At 40.4% G+C, this 25,314-nt stretch overlaps 1 protein-coding gene across 8 annotated transcripts in view; it reads left to right on the top strand.

The window, feature by feature from the left end:
- Positions 1-25,314, top strand: part of NFIA (nuclear factor I A) — a 250,412-nt gene that overhangs the window by 108,818 nt on the left and 116,280 nt on the right. The gene's annotated exons all lie outside the window — the stretch shown is intronic.

Genomic DNA, 25,314 nt, shown 5'->3' with positions numbered 1-25,314 from the left:
CCCGGGAAAGGGTTAAGGCGCAATGTCCCTCGCTCTTTAAAGTTGTACTTGTAAACCGTGGTGCTGGGTGGATTTATGAAGGGCAAGTTTACCTGATATTACACGGTATTGTTTAATTTGGACTATATTTAACCAGCGCTGTGTTGAAACAGTGTCGGCGAGCTCTGAGAGCTTGCCAGGCACATTCTCAAAATGGTTGCCAAGCTGTAAGATGGCTGCCAAGGTCTGACTGCACTGAACAGGTCCAAAATGGTGACCAACTTCTCAGAATTTTCCTGCCGATTTTCTTTGTTGTTGTTGTTCTTCCCAAAATAAGGAAGATGCCGGACTTGGCACCAGCCTCTTGGCACCACGATTTATAGTGTCATCCAGAGATTCAAGTAGTTACTGTGTTCTTGTTTCACAGCACTTGGCAGAAAGCTGCGTAGGGGAGGACGTGAGGTGAAATAGCCAGTGTAAAATAACATTAGCGTTTTCCTTCCTTGGCTAAAAAGTACCAAACATGTTGGTGGGGGGGGGAAGAAGAAAAAGAGAAAGTAAAAAAAATTAAAAGTGTATGGTAGGATATTTGAAAAGAAATCAGCAGAGAGCAGCTTTGACCAAAGTCTCAGACTTTCCTTTTGGGCTGCATGTCTAAAGTGGTGCAAACTTTATCTCCAACAGGTTTATGATTTTTTTTTTTTCCTGCATTTGTTTACTGGAGTTTATAGCAGTTTCTTTCTGGCAGTTGTGCTACTTAGCAGATTGAAATAAAATCATAAGGGTGAATTAAAACACACTGCTGTTAGTGCTGATTAGAATTTTAGCTTAGTGTAAATACCGGATGCAGTGTCCAACTTTTCAGGGACTTGGCATAGACTCAACAGGGATCTCCGGGCTGCACAGGAGACAGTGTGTGCTTGCAAGCTTTTAAAATACTTGGATAGGTGAAACTTGCTGCTTCTGCTCGCGTGCTAGCTAGTTTAGTGTCTGCATAATGCATTATGTAGTCCATGGTGGCCTAGGACTACAGGAAAAAAAAAGGAAAAAAAATCAAAGCTTTAGACTAAAAGGCAAATAGTTCAATCTAAGAACTTTAAATGTATTGGTTTTTATTTGTATTTTGACCATCTCGTGCTAAACCCTTGTCTGTGCATACAGGCAGTAAGTACAGTCCTAACTAATTTTTGCATTGCACTTGAAAATAAACAGCTTGCCCGAGGACAAGTAATTTTGAAAATATTAAATGGTTCTTTATGCAGCTGGAAAATATTTGTAGTTACAATAACAGAATGTTAGAGTATTCTGTCAGTGCAAATACCTATATTCAGGTGGATTCTATTAGTAAAAACTCCATTTCTCATAGTCTCACTCTCAGCCCACAACTATGTCCATTTTCATCTGGTAGGAGTTTTCAGTGTCTCAAGTTACCTCTGTGTATTTTCACCCTTTAAGGAAACAACAGAAAAGTGAGCGTTATCATCCAGGGGTGATGCGACGGCTTCCTTCAGTCAGTCATTTGGAAGGTATTAAACCAGCAGCACGATAAACACCCAAATCCAAATGCTTCATCTCCGCTATTGCATATCCTCTGCTGGTGCTGGGTCAAAAGGCCACATCATTTCTTCTGCAGGAATGGCAAGGACCAAGAAATGTTCTCTGCCCTTATCCATTTGCTTGAGAAAATTCACAAGGATGCAAATGTCTTTTGCAGTGATTTTTGCTGTTTATATCCACATTTCTCCCATAATCTGTGCCTTTATGTCTTTGTAGAGGTTATAAACATCCCTTTAGTTCAGACTGACTCTCTTTCACTGGCAGCCTGTATATCCATAGTACTTCCGTAGAGCAGGGTATTATTTTTAATGATGTAATTTGAACTCTTGATTCTGTGGTGAAAAGATGAGATTAGACACATAGCCTCTAAAAAAAGTGTTGGATACTGGTCAGGGCACATGGAGTTTAATTGAGCCAAACGCATTTATTGAGTTATATACTAGATTCTCTGAAACTTGTTTTCATGATATTTTAATATTATGCATTACCAAAATTTAGAGCAGTCAAAATACAAGAAAAAAAAAAAAATCAAGAGAAGTCTTGCGTATCAATGAGATTTTTTAAAAAATCAGTGTGGAAACCAGAAGTGAACACTGCTGTCCTTAGTGAAGCCTTTTAAGGAATGATTACATCAGGGTACTGGTCTCATGTTCTCAATTTAATCCATCTTTCTGCCACTTTAATTGAAAACTATGAATTTAAAAGACAATGTTTCATCTGCTTTAAATAAAGCACAGTCTTTGGGAAATTGCAAACCTAGCTACAACGTGCACACCAGCATAAAAATTTTGCATCACCATGTTTTTGATTGAATCTAGCAGCTTATTCTGCTGTATGATTCTTGCCTTTGTGTTTGAGGTCTAGGTAGACAAACCCTCATCAGATGCTGAAAACCTAATTTTAAATTACTCAAGTTGACTTATTTTTTTATTTACATGAATATTCCAACATTCCTAATTCATGAAAGCTGAACATTAGGACACTTCTGTGTTGTAGCTTTTCTAAAATTATCTCTGGGCCATTTTTCCCCCTCATATTAGTGCAACTCCTGCATGTAAAAGTGTTCTTTTGATTTACGCAACAGTAAGTAGGAGGAGAATTATGTCTGTGGTACTTTGCTTTAAGTAGCCATTGTTAGTCCTAGATTCTGATGTTGTTACACTCTTGTATAATGGAAACAACTCCATTGCAACTAATGAAAATGTGGAGTGAATATTATGAAACGATAGGACAAGGAAGAGGATCAAGCCTTTAGTTTACAACTTTTGAGACCTGTGAGTTTTTCTCCCATGAAGAGAAATGAAATCCCTCAGAAGCTTTTGGCACTTTTGCTTGTTTGTATATTCTTCATGTACACATCATGTGCATCTGTGTGTACGTATATATGATATGTGTAAAAGTACTTTTTATATAGTAACTTTCTGCATAGGGCAACCCAAACAGCTGTTATTCCTTTTTATAGCTTCTTTAATCTATGTGCCAACAAGTCAGTTTACAAAATCTGTTTTGTTGATGACTGCTGCGATAATAATTGTGGTGTTTTGTGGCTTGGCAAAAGCCTGGGGTCTCCTCCGAGGACTCTTGCCAAAGCCTTTGAAGGGGTTGAGGTGGATTCACTGCCAAAATGAGTCACCACTCTCTATTTTATTTAGTGTCCTTCTGCCAAGGCCTTAGACACTTTCTGTTTTCATTCTTTTGTAGGCTTTCCTTCCCACATTGTGGTTTCCTTCACAGCCAGAGTAATGTGTTTGCCAGCATAGGTGAGAGAGTGTGGCTGACTCTCCAAATGCCACTGCTAGACTATGCTTAAGGGTTAGTGGTTAGCTCTTGTGCTTTCTCAAAATGAATGTGCAAGATTTAATTATATGCCTATGAATTATAAATTGAAAAAAAGACTGCTGCATCTGATACAGCGCAATGCAATAACCTAGAGTAAGGTCAAGGGATTTCTGAGGTCTGTCAGTGTCTCTTCTCTGAGGCTCTGTACTACGGCATCCTTTGAGTTATTTTACTTGTGGTTGCACTGGTCAAATCAGAGAAGAGTTGCTCCTCTAGAAAAACCTCACATTTTTTTTTAATTATTACTTTTTTATCTGAGGCTGGCCTTTCCACTAACTTTCTTCTCCATCCGGAAGCAGATAATTGTTCTGTTCACAGCAGAGTAACAGATGCATGGTAGTTATCCTAACACTTTGCATGTCCCACCCAGATGTCTCAAAAAATTTGAGAAACCAAGATGAATGGATCTGACATGCTGACATCCTTCATACAGATGTGATAACCGAGGCACAGAGACGTGAAGTGATTCGGTCGGAGTCACATAGGAAGGCTGTGTGAGGCCTGGAAACAGAACCCACATCATCTGACTCATTGGCCTTTGCTTTAACCACAAAAACTTCCTTTTTCCCTCTATGCTCAAAGTGATATGTTTTGGTCTTCTTCTAGATAAAATGTTAGATGTAGAGATGGCCTAGATATCCTTACAGTAAAATGGATAATTCCTACTCGGGTGATGTTGGATGATATGAGTCATGACTTATTACAGTATCTGTGGTTTTCATAGTGCTGTGAGGTTTTGCTATGAATGAGGAAAGCAATATGGGGATTTCAGTTGACTGTTAGGCAAAATTAGAGTGGAAAAAACACATGGTACTCTGAAGAGTAACGGCAGTATTAGCTTTGCAGAAAGATTTTCTGTTCATTGTCAATAAAATGCTACACTACGAGGTAGCTGGATAGTTGTGCTGACATATGAACCTTGGTTTTAAAGGGTCTAAAGGAGTTAGTGACTGTGTTCCCCAAAATCATGCTCTTAAGTGACTATATGTATACTGAGGTACATAAAGAGGTCATCCTGCAGGATTTTCGAGTGTCACGCCTGATTCTCCAGTAAGTTGCTCCTCGGTATCTGCTACCAAACAAAATTATTCTAAGTGTGTATTCTCGAACATCCAAAAAAAAAATTACAAATGTTACCAGACAGCCTAGTCCTTTGTACACTTATGGAGTGGAGCCAAATCAGGAGATGGGTTTTCATCTGTCCTTTTCAGTGCCTTTTGCTCTGTGTTCCACTCGTCATTGCTTTCTCCCTGTCTTTGGAGATGGGCACAAAGGCAGCACAGCCCTCAGTCCTGTTCCGCCCACTGATGGGAGACTTTGCCTGGCAGTCTGGTTTGGGGTAAACTTTACCCAGAACACAATTTAATCCCAGGGATTTTCTGTGTCCTTAACAGTGCATAGATCTCATATCCCCTCCACACACCTCTCCAGCTTGCTTCGGTTTTTTCTTTCTTCCATTTCTTCCCCTCTCTCTTTGTCTCCGTCTGCATCACTCCTTTATTTTCTTCATAGATCCACGTGCCAGCTGCCTGGTTTTATTTTGTTGTGGACTGTGCTGTACATTTCAAAGCCTTCTTTCTCCCCTTTTATTTTTGATAAGTTTCTTCTCCGGGCACAGGACAGCAAATCAATGTGTCTTGCTCTACCTGAAGTGTCTTCAAAGAGCAAAACAGGCAAAACCCGGTGAATCCTGGTGAAGTTCACTTAGTGTGAGTCCACACAGATAAAATTCCTCTGCCTGGAAGCTCTTTATTCACCCAAGCCATTTGTCATTGCCAATTAGTAGTGAATGTTCAGGCTGGGTCACTTACTATCTGTAGTAAGAGCACGAGTGATAAGATTGTACATCCTTTGGAGACTGTGAGCCAGGGTCCCTCCTGGGATAACCTGGCTACACCTGACCAGACTTGCCTTAGGATGGGGTTTGGGTTTACAAATTTGAAACGGAAAGAATTGGAAAGAAAATACCACTGTTTTACAGTCCAAATTAAACTCATGGTACACTGATCAGGCCATGCTCTTTTCCATGTTACTCAACATCAGAAGATAGCAACAGATCTTGTGTCCTGAGTAACGCAGTTGGACTAGATGATCTCCAGAGGGGAAAGGTAGGGAAAAGGAAAAAAAGAAAAGATCTGTGACTTAGGAAGATTTCCAGGGACCAACCGTGTCCCTGTCCTCGGGCATAGTATCAGGACCAAGCTTTCTGCTATTCCCTGTGTCAGACACCTTCTTGCTTTTAATGAACCTAGTAATCTTAATTTTCTTTCAAGAGTTGGGTCCTTTTTTCTTCAAAGAATTCTATGCTGTTCTTTACTCAGGCAACTATTAAACTTTATATGGAGTGTGGCTGATAGTGACTAAATTAGTTATTAAGTAAAAATTAAGAGATTATTTGTGTAGTTCAGCCTAGGGTAGTCTGTGTGCTGTGGGTTATGGAATTTGCTTCACCAGTGACAGCATTAACAATGCAGGCTTTATTTACTAGATGTTTATAGTGGTACCACAACTGATAGAAATCTCTGTAGTTCCACGGGTTTTAATGGAATTATTCCAGATCTAGCTGCAGATCCAATCTGTAACACAGCACTCCACGTTTTACATTACCACTACAGTTTAGGAGAGTTTAAGTAAATTCTGGGGCCAAGTGCGTAGTTATCACTGGGAGAACCTATTATGATTAAGAGGCAAAAAACCACTTTGTCATGGAGTTAAGTTAGGATTTTTCACTCGATCTGTATTTGCTAGCAGCAGCTGGACTGAGTCAGCCAGACTGGGGCGGACACAGAGATACCATATATATTTATTCCCTTTTCCCATTTTACTGTTTTGAAAGCATTTGCTTAGTACCGTAGCTCTTATTCTAAAGTACAGAAGTTAGCAAACAGAAAATTTTTAAGAGCATGTGGTATATTGTCCCTCCTGTAAATGCACTAGTTAAAGAAATGATTGCTTTACCTAGTAGCATTTACCTAGGCAAGTAGCATTACGAATAGAACAAGAAGAAAACTTTCAGTTCAGTAAAAGCTTCTAAAACACAACAACAGAGCCTGCACTACATCATATTAGAGAATATATTGCTCACCTTGCGGAAGTAGATTGAGGGTATTCATGACCACTGGTGAATTCCCTCGTGTGTAGTAATCTCTGATTATTTGCACCTGAAATTCTTCACCAGCATAATGTTCTGTAGCCGAGGCTTATATAAAGTTCAGTTTTTATTAATTCAACCTTATAAGCACAGTGCTTGGTTCACAGTCATGATTACAATTATTTATTTAAGTAGAAAGAGAGATCTAAAAAACACTTTGTGGATTATTCTGAATCTCAGAGGGCTCTTTTATATACAATGTTTAATGAGCAATCTACTTTGGAAAATAGCTAGATTTATTGTGGGCAGCTATTCTCTACCCAAGTGGAGTGGTATAAATATAGTGGAAGCCACATTTTAAACTATTATAATAATAGGAGCACTGGAAGAAATAAAAAAGAAAAGATTATTTTTTTTTGGTATGGCAAGCCATAAAATGTACAATGGTGCAGCAGAATGAATGAGTGCCTGTTCAGAAGGGAAACTTTCTGTGCACCAGAAGGCTAACTGCTGAAATAATGGAGCCATTCACAAATATATTTTTTTGTCTAGTAAATAATAAAATAGTTGGACAATGAAGTCTCCTCAAGTGCATAATAGATAAAGAAATTAACTGGGAAAAAAAAAAGGAAATAAAATTCCATCTTCAAGATCATGGTCGGAGCAGTTAGAAAATATTTGTAAAGGCTGATCTTTTGCAAGTCTGTGTGTGCGCTGAAGCCTCCCGATGCTCGCAGGATGAAGTGCTTTCTGCACTCTATATTTAGCGAAGCTGAGTCCTGGGGACGGGGGCACCCTCCAGGTTGCCCTTTCTCGTCATATCAGGAGCGGTTTGCCCCGTCGGGACCCCCGTGCGTGGTCAGCGCAGGGTGGGCAGGGGCGGAAAAAGGAGATTTCTGCAGGTTGGGAGCAGCAGATCCCACGTGTGTGAGCGTCAGTGCGGGGACTGTCTGTACAATAGGAAAGGCTCAATCAAGCCATGAGTTTCGACCCACTTGGTCCTGAGTACATAAATATTCGCTAGCAATTCCTCTTTTTGGTGTTCTTCACACTCAGCATTAATTTTAGGCGCTTCTTAGATGTGGTTCGTTATCTATTCCTAAAACAGGGGTCAATAAACCACATTTCTTATCATACTGCATTATTGACACTGTAGTTAGAGCTGAGGTGGTGTTTTAAGTCTAAATCCTACCTTTTTGTGGTTTATATATTTATTAAAGGACTTGGATGTATATAATATATCCTTTTCTTCATGGGTTTGAAATGAAACAAAGTGAACAGAATTACTTTACACTTTTTCCCGTTTTTATTTATGGCCGGTTGGAGCCAGAGCTCTGAAGATTTACACTTGGCAGCAGAGTAAGATGCTGTGCTTGCCCTGCTCCCCTGGCAGGCCCAGTAAATCCTGAGCTCTTGGAGGTAAGGGCTTTCTCTTTGTTCTTTGCTTATACAGCGCTCAGCAAAACGGGGATCTGCAGGGCGACAGTCCTGGGTGCAGAACTGATAATAATTAGTGATCCCTGGAGCTGGCAGCGAGGTCCCTGTGCAGGGTTAAAGGATAAGAGCCCTCTCCTAGATCATGTGAAGCAGAGATGGTCCGTAGGTGTTTCGACAGGCTCCGGTACGGGAAGAGTTTCTGCTTGGATTATGGAACCTGCGTAAGGTTGATAAACCGCAAAGTCAGATATTTGGTGCATTCACCCCTCCAGTGTCCTTGCTTCTCGATCTCAACAGCACACAGCAAATTGTCCCAGAATACGTACTGGGTATTTCTTTTGAACAAGGAGTGGGGAAAAATCAGAAAAGGATTTTGCCTAGTGGGGGAGTGTAATACAGTCCTGATTTATTGCAGGCTTGCCTGTCATGACTAATGGATTCAGCCCCTATTAACCGAGCTGTGACACTTAAACTGACTATTTTTCTTTAGCATCTTCCCTCAATTTGGACCAAACCGCATACCTAGCAAGAAAGACATTCTTCTTTTCTCCAGGGTAGGTTTTTGGCGTGTGAAATGAAGGGTGACTTCAGGGACAAAATCCACAACCACACAGGCGTGGTGTAGTTGGGGTTACATGGCACTTCTGCTAAGAAGTTTGAGTCTCAGGGCACATATATAAAAACACGACTGCGTAAACTTCTGTAATATCTCTGGCTGCCTTTCCTCTGCTGCCCTTCCCCGCTCTCCCCTGCTATTCCTATTTTATTTAGCCTGCCATAATAAAATTAGTATCTAGCAGAGATGAGGCTTTGCAATAGTGTGCTGACTCAGGACCTTGGTTAGTCGATAGAATAAGTACTCACACCTTACTCACTGGGGTGAGCATAGTGCATCCACATTGCCTTAGTGACATGGGGACAAGTTAGGAGACATTTGGAGGATGGATCTATAGTTCTGTGGCTTGATTTTATCACATAAATCATTTTCACAGCTTCTCCAAGATGAGAAAGCTGTTGGAAGAGGATGGGCCAGATTCCTCTAGTCACTGAGCGTTGTTGGGCGCTGCAGTGCAATGAGGGATTGGGTTTTATAACCAACTTGCTTCAGTTTTAGACACTTATTTTTAGACTTGGGTTTGCTAAATGGAGAAATTCCTCTTTTGGAGCCAGCATGAAATATCTGATTTCTGAGCATGTTCACAAACCAGTTTACTTTTGATAGGAAGTTTACAGGAACAAAAAAGCAAACTTTTTTAGAGTATTATGTATCCTTTTCTGACTAGATCATGGGCTACATAGTCATTTTAGGAAGGCAGCTCAGTTCACATTTGAGGAGTAAGTTAAAAAAAACTGAGTTTGAAATTCATAGAACGACAGAGACATTCCTACTTTATTCTTATGGTTTGGCATCAAACCAGTCGTATGCAAATTTTAAATTGTGCTGCTAAATAGTTAAATAAGCAGATCTAAAGGGTGTAAGGTTCCCAGATACTTTGTAATATCCACACGCAGCTCATTTTATATCTTCTACCGATACATTTTGAATCACTTTTCTGATTTTACTGAAGAAAATGTCTGCAATTTTGATAGGAAGGACTTGAAAAAGATAGTTGAATCTGGGTAAAATATTCATAGATATAAGAACTCCTAGTACCAGGAAAAGGCTGCTGGGTGCCTTCATGACTGTTCTTCTAATTTCCTAATTTCTGCTTTCCCTGTTTTCTGTGCTGTGTGTTTAAATAAACTCTTACTGGTTCTGTCTTTCACACATCATTGCTTTTTTGCTTCAAAGGCTCCTTTTAATAACTTATTCTTTGGTTTAATTTTCTTTTGAACATGAATTGGGCTTCACCAAACACTGTATACAGCTCACGCCCACAGATACTGAGAGTGGGGTTGATTCGGTCTACATGTAATTTTGTATACTGAGCTTACTCTTTACTGCATTGGCTGACAGAGTTAAGTTTTCAAAATAGTTTCCATCGTAGCTCCTTCTTTTACCAATCCCATGATTGGGGCTGCGACTTTTCTTCCCTCCTCTTTGTGGAAAACAGACCCCACTCCAGGTTTGCATGGAATCTCATCCACCATATGTTTTTAGTAATTGTGTAGTAAGGAAAAAAATCACTTTTCCCTTGTCAGACATTTCTAGCAACACTTTTTTTGCAAAGGGCTTCATCAGAAGTGGCTGAAATTTGAGACTCTTCATAGAAGTAGTCCTTAGAGAAGGTAAAGTTTGAGAAAGAAAATAGAAAATATAGTTAAGCTGTGATTGAAAAATCACTTCTGAACATGTTTGTGGGAGCCTGGCCTTGCACCAAGAACACTCTTTGTTTTCGTGGCGGTGTGAGGGCCGGCGGGACGGGCAGATGCCGTGTGCTGGCTGCTGTCGGGAGAACAGCTTTCCAGAACGGGCCCTTTATTCACCACCCTTGTAGAAACTTCGCTTTGCACTGGGTTGTTTTTCTGCTGTTGCACCTGTGCCCTTCAGTGGGCACTGGCTGTGTCTGGTGTCTGCTGCATGTACATTAATCACAGGACACTTTGTGTGGCTCTCTCGGTGTATTTCCCTACTTTAATTTGGTTTTTAGCTTTAATTTTTTATACCTTGTACGCAAGGAAGCATATCTCACTTGCTGTTAGTCCTCATTTCTTGCACTGGACAAACTACTATTAATGGTAGAGGGAAATAATAAAAATATCATGTTAAAAAATACAGTAAGACACTCAGTGGACAGACACAGACAGGGACAGGGGGAAATCAAATGCTTTTTTGCCCTTTGGGATGAATTGCTTAGGTTGTAGATAATCCCACTAGAGTAGGAACAATCCTCTGGGATGGTGAGGCCTGTGTAGCACCTGTAGCCTTGGGACCAGGTTACTGAGGCACCTGGGTGGAAATGGAAATTAGTAATAGTCATAATATAATTAATAATTTGTGTGTTCCAAAGGGTTTACAGGTCACGAGAAGAAGGGATTAAATGAAGGGTAGTGCTGGTTCTCTGCAGTCTTTGCATGGTTTATAAGGGGACCAGCACGAGGCCCTGTGAATAGCTTTGAACATTTTCATCTGTAACATTTGGTGTAAATTTTAACTTTCAGAAACTTATCTTTTATGTGGTGCAGTTTGCTTTTATGTCCCTACTGTCTAATCTTATCTTCCCATGTGCTGAAATGTAAAAATTCATTGCAATTATCTTTCCTGTAGGAAGATATCAAGGAGTTGGTACATTGTAAGGGGACTGGGTTGAAGTACAATCAACACACAATTTTTGGATCTAAAAATATCAGTGCTTCAAAGGTCAGCGAAATGATAAATCCTGTTCTAAGCGTATATATAATACATATAAATGCACACTGTAAATTTGCTTTATAGATTTTCATTGAAGTGCTTCACAGTCCAATGATAATTTCAAAACGTTTGGAGTTTATCTGAGGTCGCTGATACAGGGAGAGAGGTGGCGGGAACGGTGGCAGGAGGAGGTTGTGTCCCTTTCAGTCAAAAAGAGCCGCTTGCCAGCTATTGAATTTGGGGAAAACCCATCGGGTTTTCCCTCCGAGAAGTCATTTGGACACCAGCAACCTCCTCCTATGGCCGAAGTCGCTCCTGTTGATGTAAATAGGAATAAACCCTCATATCACGCTGGTGACTCCTTTGTTTCCCCGATACCCACACGGGGCGCAGCTGCCGGAATACTTTGTGGGCAGGGGGATCCATAACCATCGGCCCACAAGTTAACAGCATTTCCAACAGAGAGAATGTCGAAATTCTTCTAGAGGTACTCCCGCAGCACACATCCCATCTTGTGCTCTTTTTCTTTCCATGGGAAAAGATGGATTGAACCAAGGCATTGTAAATAATATAATTGACTGGAGGCATTTTTAGATGCATGAATGCTAAAATGGATTTTCTCTAACATATAAGGAGAGGAGTCTTTTTTTTCCTCTCCGGATGGTATAATTTATTTAAGTTCGGTGGTCTTGATATGTCTTTATTAGGAGTAACAGTTAATAAAGAAGTAGCAGTCAAAGAAATTGAAGGACTCTCATCTCTTTCTCAAAATATAAGTATTTTTAAGCAGACCCAATGTTTCTTGTACTGGGCTAAATAAAGCATTCCAGAATAAAACAAACAAGTCTTCCCGTTCAGGCTTTCATTGCACAAGTCCTGTTGAAATTCGTACTAAGAGGGCTTGAGAAATTCCCTCCCATGGAGGATCCCAGCCGCCGACGTCGCGTCCATCCCAGCACAGCTGGGGGCTCAGGTTTGAGCTGCCGATGGTGGGAGCTCATCAAATGGAAACGTCTCACGTGCGTCGCCGGCGTGACTGCGAGAAGCACGTCTGGTTTTAACTACGCTTTCTGAAGTGTTACAGGCAATACAGTTGCTCTTTTCGCCGGGTAGCGCTTACTTTTCTTCGGGATCACAAATATTTGAATACAATTATTCAGTCAGCCGGACATCTTTTTCCTCCCGTTTCTGCTCGAACAGTGGTAGAATTTAGTGTTGATTTAAAAGACTGCCTTGCCTTAAAGCAGATTGCAGAGTTTGCACACTGTGAATTGTAATTAAAGTGTAAGGGGTGCTTATTATGTCAACAACTGGCATGAGAACCCCCGAGCAGCAGGTGACCCCAAACATGTGACGTTTGTGACAGCTAGGATCCTTCTTTCACTGGTTTAGCAATCTGAAAGACCAAATTGAAAGAAGCCCAGAGGCTGTATATTTCATTAAGTCCCAAGGGAAGTGTGGGATACAGCTTCCTTCTGCTTTGCTGGGACGTAGCCAAAAACTTTCTAGAGGCTCTGTTTTTGACAGAGGCTTTGCTGAATGGGGGGGGAAACCCTTCCACCAATCACCCATAGGACCATAAATTTGACATTTCCCACAGTTTCTTTGAGGCACTGGTGTTGCTGTGTCAGCAGTATGTCCCGAATCTCGCGTCGCATTGTTTGAAAAGGAACAGTCAAACTTTCAGGGGAGCCGAAATGTTTTTCTTCATTGTCCAACTGCTGCGAAGCCACAAAGGATTATGAAACACACCTCTTGAAACGGGGGCTGCTTTTATCAAAAGCGGGGACTGCGCACGTTCACGGAGCGTATGTTATTTTCTGAGGCGGCAGAACACACTTGATAACATTTCATCCATGTTACAAAGCAGCCGCGAGAATATCGTTTGTAGACACATATGACCTGATTGCAGGAATGATAAGAAAAGGAACCTTATGAAAATACTGCGCTAAATTTATCCCCAGTGTAATTCCAGTTGGGTTATGTCAAGAACAAGCTTGACCCAAGGGCCAAATTATATGGGTTGTAACACAGTCTGTAATTTATTTTTAAATAATCATAAGTTTAGTGTTGAATTCTTTTGCCTCAGAGACGCTGCCCCAAGCCCCTGTGTTTGTGTTTGGGGGTGCAGCCAGTATCCCCTGCTTTTTGAAAGTTTGACTTAGTTTTTTCCAAAAATGTTTTGAAAATAGCAAATTCACCCCCATTCTCTTCATATATAATTCCTTACCCTCGCACACGTATCTGTCTGTCCATCTATCCTACACTACAACGGCATTTCCTACCAGCTGGTTTATGTCCCTCCTGATTCCAGATACTGTGCTTACCTTGCTGGCATCTCAGGCCCATGATGGTAGAGGGGTTTTTTTTGTCCTCCTTAACTTGTTTTGCATGTGTATGTTTTTAATTAGCCTGAGAAGGAGGATGGGTTTAGGATTCTTGACTCCTGAATGTGATCATTGTCAGTTCTGCCACTGATCTAGTAAGTATTTCTGGTCAAATTACTTAACCTGTAAAGTCATGCTCCACCTAGAGAGATAATAGAGTAACTAGCATTTTATAAAGAAGACACATCATCTTAGATACAGATATAAAATAGGTTTAATAGTACTTCTGTTTCAAAGGAGTATTTGGAGAATGAATGTTGATGAAGTCCTTTGATCTTGGATGAAAGATGCATTAGAAATGTAAAATATCTTTGTTATTTGTCATCTCTGTGGCTGTGAAATTTTTCTCAGAAATTACATTTTTGAAAACAACAGGCAGAAGGTTTCAGTGTAGCCCTGCTTGTTTAATTTTTTTAGTAGACTCCCAGAAAAAGTGACTGGGTTGTTTGTGATTACACATAGCACAATATGTCAGTGTAGATGCAAGTAGTCTGAAGTTGTTAATGCAACTTCCCATGTTTTTCCTCATTTTGACTTCATATTTTAACGCTATTTTAAAAGTAATAAAATGCTGAGGTTTTGAAAGTAGTTTCTGAGCCCTTCCTGCCTTCTTTGCCTGATCACAATTAGGTCCTAAGAAGGATCTTTGTCGTCTAAGCCCTGGCCCAGGGCAGTGGTGGACGTCATGTCATTGCGTTTTATTTCATTACATTTTGATAAAGACCTGCAAACAGCCTCTGCCCTGCCAGCAAAGAGATGGATGAAAATGTCAAAAAGGGTAGAGGAAAGAGTCATAAGCCAATGAGGTGGTTACGTTTGGTCTGTTTGTAATTTTTGCACAACTCTTTTATGTCTTTTGAAAAGTCAGCTTCTAAGTGAACTATTTTCCAAATGTAATGATGTACCTTTAACTTTTTGGAATATCTGTTTCTGAAAAACAAAACCAAAATTAGTAATATTTTTTATCTAGGAAATTTTAGCTTTTTTGTCCAACTGAAGATTTCAGGCTCTGTAGTGTAGTGCTTGCTGAAAGGCACACTCCACAATGCATTAAGTACAACAGAATATTCCTTTGCAGGATTTCCTTTGTTGCAGACATTATTTATGACATTTTAGTCAATATTTGCATGGCAGACTGTCCAAAATTATTTTGTTTTAGGCACATCACTGATAACTGGACCCATACTCTTTATCATTCTTTTACATTCATTAGTCACTCTGTAGTGTTTTTAACATTTTAAAACACTCATGCAATTCAAAGGAAAATAGATTTCAGCCAAAACGCCTTCAAAATTATCTTTTTTCCTTTGAGTTATTCAGCGATTTTTAACACTTCGTATGTTTGATGTTTTTTTCTTTAGTCTCAGCAAGGCAAAGTTTTTGCAGGCTTTGACTACACTAAAGATAGGATTTTGATAGAAAAAATGTGAGGTAAACTGAACTTAATGTGAAAAAGTTATCAGACGTGGTGTAAGGTGTAGCCAGCCAAAAAAACTGGCTATTTGCCTTCTGTGTAAAAGGTAATTTAAAAAAAAAAAATTACAACAAAACTAATTAGCAGATATTCTAATGCAAGAAAATGTTGCTGTTAGTAAAGTTTCTTCAATATGCCAGAAAGCAGATGGTGGCAATGGAATAGCGTTTTCTTTTGCCAGCTTTTCTATATGCTTTCTAAACCTGCAAGAGCTTTTGCTATTCAGTATTCAAATTTCTGACACTCTATGATCTTTTTCATCTTAAAACAGAAATAGAAACTGAAACTTAAAAATGTAATCAAGTCAAGCTGTCTGTTCATCAGATCATAACCATGGCTTTAAAAGTTTGATTAAAATTTTGTCTACACAGTGTAGATGGCAGTTTCAAGAGCTCTGGACATTTCTGATTTAAATTTTCTTCCTCAAAATTTAGTTTTGCAGCACTGGGACCTAGTGAAAATGAATTTTAGGTTGTATTTTCAGAGTCAACACATTAAGCGTAATCTTTTTCAATGTGTGTGTGGGAGGGAATCCTACCTTTTATATGTATGTATATAGACGTATATGCACCCAACTCTTTCATATATTTGTAATGATCCTTTGAGACGTAGATACAGTTCCATTTCTCCATTATTTATGGCCACCGTACCTCAGATTTCGCTGGAGCTCAGCGTGGTGGCTCCGTACCGAGCTGCAGGATGTTCCTTCTTGCCGAGTTTCAACTTCATCTTCCACTCGCGTGGTTACAAACACAGCAGAAACCCAGAACAAGTCGGCTGCCTACCAAAAGGCTGCTTTTTTTTTTTTCTGCCTGAGTCTGTGTTGTTGATGCCAACGTGATACTGATGCAACAAAACACGTCCTGATTTTTATGGTAATTCTCCGTTCTTCTTCTCAATCTACAATATTGTGAGAGTAGAAACATATCCACGGCGTGGCAATCAGAGGCAATTCTTTGTGGTCAAAATCCTCTGACTTTTCAGTTCGAGAAAGGGCTTTGGGCTCATGGCAAAATTTCTGCAGTTTTTGTCGGAAAAAAGGCAAGAGTGTGGATGGTAGGGATAGAGGAAAAGGAACTATCGAGCAGTTTTTTGTGCTGTATGATTTTATATATCTGTGTATTTTTACCAGCAGTTTTATTTTGCACAAAGCTCAAGAAAACCTGAAATGGAAATTTTTCACATGCCACGTTGAAGTCCTCAGAGTGCACAGAACAAGGAAAATCATCTGCCAGGAAAAACAAAAAAAATAATAACAAAAAAAAAATTGGCCACTACAGCCAAATATGTACTTAACAGGGGCTGAAATGGAAGCCAAGAGGAAAGGTGTCAGGTACATAAAATGAAGGAGAGTTGTGAAAACTCGGCTGCTAGTATAGATCCATAATACAAAAATGGTACCTAAGCTTAGTTCATATTGCCCCATCTGTAATGTGGTAGTAATCTGTTATTGACTAAAACTCCATGGAGTATTAGTTCACCTGTGTTTATTCCTTAAATAATCACACATTTTTATTATCAACATTGGTTTTCCCTATGTGAAATAGAATAATAGGGAAAATGGGCCCATTTTTTGAGATATCAGTTCTTTTAAAGTATTCTTTATTCTGTTTGATGTGTAGATTCCTACTTGAATTTTCAGTTAATCATATGAAAAATTTTCCACCTGTCCTTAAGGAGAAAGAGAAGCGGGAGAGGTTGGAAAAGGAGGAGGAGGAGGTCAGGGGTTTGCCCGGTTTGTTGATTTGATGAGGTTTTTCTTTGTTTTTGCTGGCTGAGGAAACCGTGAACAGCTCCGGCTGCAGAGAGGACTTAGCAGGAGGCACGGACTGAAATATATGAACATTCTGACGGTCTCCAGAAACAGCGAGGTCATTCGCACGATGTTAAAAAGCCGGGCTTTGGAAAGCGCTGCAAGAAGGCTCGTTGTCAGGGAGTGGGTTTTATTTGGCTTTTGATGGAGGGCAGGTCTGAGCAATCCTTTATTCCTGTCTGCTGGGGAAAACCCAGCGAGCCTCCTTGGTCGTGACCTTGGAGCACCGCACGTCTTGGCCGGAGAGCGGTACCAGATCGGCCGATAAAGAATGAGGATGGGAGCAGCCCGGGAATACGCAGCTCCCTGCTGGGGGTCCCATCAGGATGGGTTTGTCACAATAAATAAATAACAAGGGGATGGTGGGGGATAGAGATTAATTGGGTGGCTGTACCACCGCCGATGGAGTCTCACCATATGGTGGACATAATCCTGCTTCGCTGATGTTGGTTTGCTCCGCAGTGTAAAATTGCATTGAAGCAAAACCTGGAGACTTTGACCCAAGCTACTAGTCCTGCTCTTCATCTTCACTTGCCTTTATACCTGAAGTCAGGCATTGCAAACCCAACTATTTAGTCATCCTAGATATTGGTGCTGTTATTGTTAAATTGAGTTAGAAAATACTCTGGAGAGAAATGTAGAAATTATTTATTGTTTTCAAAATACTTAATAAGAACAAGAAAAAAGGCAAGCTAAACAGAAGCTGAGAGTGACTGCAAATATCACTTGTAGGTGACTTTGGGTACGCTGTAACAAGTGCTATAATTTTCTATATGATGTAGTTCAAGGCTTCCTAAGCGGTCAGTGCCATTGCCATTGTAATGGCTGCGCTGGTGGGAATGATACTTTATTATCTAGAGCAGCGCCTTGAGAGCTCAGCCCCGTGCTTTTTACTCCTTTTAGTAACTGTGCTTCTGAAGGTAAATCACTTAACCTCTATGTGCCTCCTTCATCCCGGCGTAAAGTGGGCATAGTTATGCTCACCTTTCCCACAGAGGTATTGTAAAGCTTAGTTTAATGTTAATAAGATGTTTTAATTTCCAGGATAAAAGGGTGTTCTATAAATATACATTAGAAGTAATAATAGTTTTAATGTATGCCATTATTTTATAACAGTGCTTTTCTAGTTTTAGAAATTTTTTAGTGGTTTGAAATTATGACAGAATCTGGTTTTGTTAATTAAAGATTGACACTTGGGCAGAATTTGTTGAATTGTTCTATAAATTGAGATCCACGTGCGCTGAGCATGCCCAGAGCCGTGCTCACCTGCACCTTGGGATCATCACTGCGGCCCTTCGGCTTTTAAAACAACTCTTTGATGCATGTGCTCAGAAGTTTGATGGCTTCTAAATAGAATGGTTCAAATATTTCAAAGCACTTGAGATTCGTATAGTGCGAAGCAATTTAAAATTATTGTACTGCAATTAATTTTAAATAACTGAGCACTGCATATGTCTAGAAACCCATACAGATCCAAATGGAAGCTCTCTAAAAATTGAAATGATTCAATAAATTTAAATCACTCTGAAGAAATGGATGTAAGTACTGTAAATCACTTTGTGAGGGGGATAGGCAAATTTTCTAGAAGTGAATCTGAGGGTAGAGACTCTAATTAGATTTTTTATTTTGCGGTTTATGATGATGAAATGTAGGTTAATTTATATTTCCCAGGGATATGAGGGCAGCTCTTGTTGATCCATATGGTTTCTTGTAGCTCTTACATAGGCTGCTTTTTTTTTATTTCCCAAGATTACAGAAACTTAGCAATCCAACTTTGCACATATTTTTTTCCATTACAAATATCTTTCCCTCCAAATCTGTATAAAAAGACATGAGAAAAATATTGGTCCGCAGCTAGAAATGCCAAGTATATTTTTAAATGCAGCTAAAAAAGATACTGCAGAATTCAACATTGTGCAGCAGGGAAGCTAACATTTTCTGGAGCTGGGCTGCTCAATGAATATGAATTTTTATATGCTTAAATCACCGGTTTGGGTCCAACCTGTAACTGTAGGTACCAAAGTAGATTAGCGTCTGGTAGCTGTTTGTTAGGTTAGAGCGTGTTCCCTGTCCTTTCCTTACAGATGTATCAGAAAGATGCTATCTGGTGTAGGAAGGCTGATAAAAATATTGATGCGAGACCTATCGGAAAATAATGTCATTGGCTTCAGCTCAGCTCCAGGACAGCCTGCAGGCTGGTTCTTCCTCCTGTGTGCGGATCGCCGTGCCCTTAGCTCAAGGATTATGATTCCTCCCAAGGATCAGAGCCAGAAATTAGAAATGAGTGCCACCGCCGACACTCGCCCAACCCGGCCGTTTCACTGCTTTAATAGCCAGAGGAACAAACAGGACGGTGCGGTCCCTCTTCTTGGCATCTCGGCCTCTGAGGACGTTGCCACCTCTCAGCAAAGGGCTCCCGAGGGTCCGGCTGCCGTCCCACATCCCCAGCGAGGTGTCCCAGCCCCTCGGGGAACACAGCCCTTCCCGCTCCGCCAGGACACTGGTCCTTGCCAGCTGGGGAGAACATTCATTTCTGAATTTGCTCCGTGTCTGGTGGGGTGTCCCCGGGCCGAGGAGCCGCGGAAGAGAGGGGCCCCGCCGCAGGGCCTTCCTTCAGGCCTTACCTTACTTTTAGACAGTTGTCATTATCTTTGTCTAAAGGTCATGGCTAAATTGAATAAAAGGAAAGCTGTGTGTTCCTGTCGATGCACAATGGCGGTATTGACTTTCCTAATCCAGTTTGCTGAGGGGTGAGAGAATTAAATTAGATATCTAAGCACAGAAATTGAGAGCCTTTGAAAACAAAGATAAGGAGACAGCCTGTATTTTCCTTTTCCTGGGAGCTCTGGGCTCAAGATTTTGCAGGTGTGTCATCTGATCCATGGCTTGCATCGATCAAAACTGTGCCAATGCATATTTAATTAGCAAGGGGACCCTGGATGCATTATGGCCATCATCCCTATATTGAATGGACTGTCAGACTTTCTGAATGCCTCCCCACCCCCCCGCTTCGTTGTTTGGGGAGCTTCTGCATTTTGTCTGAGCAGCTAAAAGTTTCTTTGTTTTTAGCTGGTGATGCATACAGCACCACTGAGGAGAATACAAACAAGTAAAGTCCTAAAGTGTTTATTTTGTCTAGGAAAAAGGGCTGAACCAATTTGAATCCTTTGGGTAACGGATTTTTGTATCTCTTGGAATTAAAAAAACACAGTCGCATGATGTTTACTTTAAGAATATTGTATTATAACAAATAAAATCTGTGCTGTGGGATTTCTTAAGGAAGCCTTTGATGACAATTTGAATTAAGTCAAAATTAACGTTTGCTACTGCAAAGGAATAAATAGAAAATGTTCCAGAAATGAATCAGTAAGCAGGAATCAAAGGCTGTAAACTGTTTTAAAAACAAACAGTTAGAAGTGAATCAAATACTTGTTTGTAATATCAAGGAACAAATATGGGAATACACAGATTCCCCACATTCTAGGCTATCACACGATAGCAGTAAATCATTTATGGGCTTGTGAGAACAAAGAAAGTTGATTTAAAATGAAACCATTTTGATACAGCTTTAAGGTCTCGCAGCCTCATGGCGAAGTTTCACGTTCTTATTCCCCACGACCAGGAAAGTAACCGGGGAATTTCTTCGTCCAAAAAAATCTAAAAAAAAAGTTAGCCTGGGAGTTGTGGAGATCTTTGTTTGTACCCACCTTGGTACAAAGCCGCCCCAGCAGACAGAGTGTTGCCCGATAAACAGATGTAAGACACAAAGTCTGCTCACAATGCCCAGCACCAGACTGCAGGCACATGTTTTGGGCTCATTCAGACTCATCGGCATAGTCTAGCTCGCTGTTTTGTTGCTAGTCTACTTGCCGGGGTAGCTTAGGAGCGTCTTGCTGGTGAAGTAACAAGGAGGGTTTTTGCCACAAAAGTTTTTGCGGCAAGGGCTGACGGGAAAATCATTTGCATACTTCTCGTTACAAAGGCTGACTACTTCCTGGCTTAGACAAAGTGTTGCCTGATAAACAGACTTAACACACAAATGTCTGTCTGGAATAAACAACAGCAAGCTTTGATTTACATTTCCATTATCAAAGATAATCTCTTTCCCAGTGTACAGGAATTAAGAGTCCTCGCCTTATTAAAAAAAAAAACAGGCTGGCACCACAGGGATTTTACCACTGCAGAACCTCTTTCATGGGGATGGGGTATACAGTACAGGGGGGTACGAAATACAACTTGAAACCTGGTACGGATGCGTGTGTGTAATGGTGAGGTCTATGATAATGAAGCACTTTGAACTCCCTATAAAAGTTGACTTGAAAGCAATGGCCGGAGTTAAAGGGAGGACCAGGCCTTCCCTAAAAGAAGTAGTAGTAGCCACCAAAATAGCCGTAAATAATAATTGTAGCATATATGGAGCGATCCCTATGTGTTTATATTATAATGTATAATGAAGTGACCGTAAAAAAGCCTTGGTCCTGGTGCTGGTTTCTGTTTGTAAATCCCTTAAGCTCACCACGTAAGACTGTATATAAAGGAACATGATTTAGAATTATTTTTTTTTTAATGCATAAATCTTTGGTAGAATCCATGCCCAAAATTATAGATGAAAAATTTATTGCATGAACCCAACCCGGCCATATAAATATTTTATTACAAATAGGACACTGAAACTTGAATAAAATATGTCAGTTTATGATACCATATTCCCCCCCCAAAAAAAAACCCATGATATGAATGTAGAATTTAACTTGTGTGTTTCTGTGTCTGAGTTAGCACTGGCTGCGAGCTGGGGATTGGGCTCAACGTAGGTAAAAAATAACATTGGCACCCGTTAATTCGGTTTGTGCAGACCAACAGACAGTGAGGACGGTCCGTGTAGGTCACGGCCACCACGGGCTGGATTCAGCCCTGGAAAACACGGCGCGCACCCAAGAAAGCGTCCGGTTTCTCCAAAGTGAGGTAGCCATGAAGTGGTTTAGCACCGAGAAGCGCCATGATGCTCAAATTAGGCTTTTTTTTGGTGGAGGAGCGTAACAACTCTTCACCGTCTGTGTCACAGTCTACAAAAGAGAACAACATTGTCAGTCTGTTGACATTGGTCCTGTCCACGGGCCAGACTTTCCTGGGAAGGTTTTATTCTTTCCAAACAATGGAGCGTTCCCTTCCAGCGCCGCCAGCCCTGCTGCCACGCAGCCGTCCTGCAGCCCGGCTGGAGCTCAACAAGAAAATTATTGCGTATTGAAAAGTCCAGAGCTTCTGTCTTGGAGCTGGAGGACTCAGCCTGGTCTATGGTTTGAGATCGAACCTGGGGCTTGGGCGTAACCAATAGGATATACTCGGGAAACAGATTCAAAGAGGAACACAAAATAGAGATGTAGTAGGAACTGCTACTTGGGAAAAACGAGCCTGGTTTTTTCCTTATCCCTTATTCATACTTGATTCTTGGAAGTAGAGAGTAAAATAGCTGGGACATGGTTTTTATCCTGTTTCCCCATGATTACGGTTGATACCAGATCCCCTCGAGTTTCTCCTGTCCAGTATCCTCGACTCCAGCGAACGTGCTCACACTGACTCCAGCTAGTTCAGGGTTAACAATTCCAACCACTAACTTTTCTTTAACTAAAAAAGCCCCCAAATAAAACCCATTGTGCTATTCAAGGTTAAGCTTCCTTAAATATAAAACTAGATTCCGTGGTGATTTTTTAATTTTTTTTTTTTTCTTAAATCAGCAATGTTAATAGTGGTTCCTCACTATAATATTTCCAACTCCATCTGAAATCATTTAAATCCTCCCCTTAATAACATGCACTTTATTGTAATATACAGATTCTTTGGCTTCCTACCAGCCTTAGCTTAAGGCACCAATGAAACTCGTTGCCGCAGGGGGCCATGGATTCAAGAGGGGCTCGCATCTACTGTATATTTTGTTTTGTATGTTTTCCAATGGCTCTAATTATTGCAGGTGGTAGAATTTAACTGGCAGTGTTGTTGCTAAAGAAAATAGGCATAAAGTGTACACTGTTTTGCAGAGTGGCTATCAAATATATAGAAAAGAGAAAATCAAATGAATTGTTAAACTGCTCTATAGTAAGTGATTGTATTGATTTAATGCAAATGCTTATGAAAACGATCTTCCATTTATATCAATTATGTATGGGCAAAAATTAATTTATTCCTCCGGTCACCTGTTTGGCGAACTGACTCAGCAGGACAGACATTCCCCCTCCCGTTGCAGCCGAGCCCGCAAAACACCCAACGTTCAGAAAACTGGAATTTTTCAGTTTCCATGTGCAAAACAACAAAAAAGCCCCGACAGGAGTTACTGCCAAGTGCTGAAAAAGCAGAGAGCGAGCGGTGGAGGCTGAGCAAGACTCTCTCGTCCCAGGCAAGACTGTAAAACACAACGGCTCTGATTTTGCCAATCCCTTAACCATGTGGCGGCACATTTATATGTACCGGCTCATCTGCGGCATCTGAATAAAATCAGGGAAGCAAAATTCTGCATATAAACATTTTGGCTAAGTGCCTTAACTCAGTCTTCTTATCTGGGGTTTCCACAAGATGCCACCTTGCATAACAATGCTGAGCGTACGCTTGCCCAGTGCACGTTTTCGGTAGCCTCCCGTGAGCTCTGCTGCCGTGTAGATTGGGTTTAATTCTACCTCGTCCTGCATTTTATTGCCCTGTGAAGAATAGTGCTTAAAGCCTTTGTTGTCTTTTTTTAGAAATTAATATTTAATTTCAGCAGAAGGGGCGGGCTACAGGAAAACAGAATCGGGGAGAAACGTTATCGCAGTAGGCAGGGTAATAAAAGAAGAAAGTTAAGATTCAGTGTGCAAACAAATGTCCGACGGCCGGTGGAGTCTCTCTTGTGCCACCAGCTTTGGTGTTGGAAAAACAGCGCTCGAACACAAACAAAAGTACTTTGTTTCTCAAAATCCAGGAGCAGCTCCCGCTCGGGAGCGAGGTGCCAGCCCCAGCCGCGGCTTCGCCGGCTTCCGTCACATTTGGAAAGGAAAACGTGCCTTCTGCCCCATGTTTCTTCAGTTCACTTTTTCAAATCTATACATTTTTTTTGCGGAATTCTGACCCTACGTTAAGCCTAAAGCCCAAAGGCTGATCGAGCCGTGGCCGGCTGGGGGAAAAGAATAAACTAAAAAACTAAGCAATAGCTCTGTAAAATGAAATGCGTCGAATATTGACTTTGAATGTTAACTAAATATTTTACATTCCTAATATTTTACCTTTGTTTCTACCTTTGCGGTATCGGAAACATGAAACTTCTTGCCAAAATCCAGTGTCCACAATCTCACAGCGCTGTGTATATTACCCGGTGGTCTATCTGCTGCCACTCATATGAGCTTCAGTTAAGGGTAACCCAGAAGATCAATATTTAAAACAAAATTGCAGAAGTGAGAATAATTTTTTGCACTGAGCTTCATTGGAGAAATTATTAAAAATAATAAATATAAAAGAAGGGAAACAGATTCTGGGCATACTGGGAAACGTATCACTTCTTTAGGAGAATGGCATTGATTTGAAATAGAAGCATCGGGATTTAAGCTTTCTTTGCTAAATATTCTGGATGTTTATGTTCTGAAATTTATCAAAATTTGTTTTGTGAGCACTTTTTTTTACATGTAGTTTTTAATTTATACAAGATTGTCCTCTAAGCTTCTGAATGATACCTAATGCATACAGTCAGCAGGTAAAAAAAAAAATTGAATATTTAAAATAGGCATTTTCTTTATAGCGCTCTGTGGTAATTAAAATCTTCATTTGCTTAAAAGCAAGGAACCTTTTTAAAGCAATAAATTAGCATTGCTTGACCCAAGGTCACTAGTAGTACTGCTTCTTCCAGCGCTATTAATACCTCAAAGAAAAAGAAGGGGTGGTGTTATCACTCTGTTGCAATAGAAGTAAGATTTTCAATTTAATCACAGTTAAGTGTCATGACCTTTTGATCTCGCATTGACTCCTCACTGAAATGTGGTCAAATTTCAGACAGCTCATTCTGAACTCTGCAAAGTCAAGGTAGAGTCAGAAACCAGGTTGGCCACAATTGGGGGGATTTTTGTTGCAGTACCAAGTGGTTTCATTTCCTAAGTTTTGTTTCACAGCAAAACTTTTTTTTTGTGGGATCGATAGATTACAGAGCAATTTGGGGGGGTGGGGGCGGGAATAATCTTTTTCTATTTGTATTAATTACAAAAACAGTAATCTGAAGGATTTTTTTTTTGTGATGTTTTGTCACACAGGTACAGGGGCTTTTTTTCCTAATTCATAGTGATAGAAGTAATTCAGAAGGAAAATACGATTTGACTAAAGCTTTTACTAAGAATAATTTTTGAAGGAAAGAGCAATCGTCTTCACATGAAGTAGAGATAGTAATGTGTAAAAATGCTAAACACTCATATTGACACATATGCTTTTATAGGTCAT

The sequence above is a fragment of the Streptopelia decaocto genome, assembly GCF_964273445.1.
Source record: "Streptopelia decaocto genome assembly, chromosome: 5".
In the NCBI taxonomy this organism is placed as follows: Eukaryota; Metazoa; Chordata; class Aves; order Columbiformes; family Columbidae; genus Streptopelia; species Streptopelia decaocto.
The sequence above is the reverse complement of the archived record's forward strand: the minus strand, read 5'-3'. Positions and strand labels throughout refer to the sequence as shown.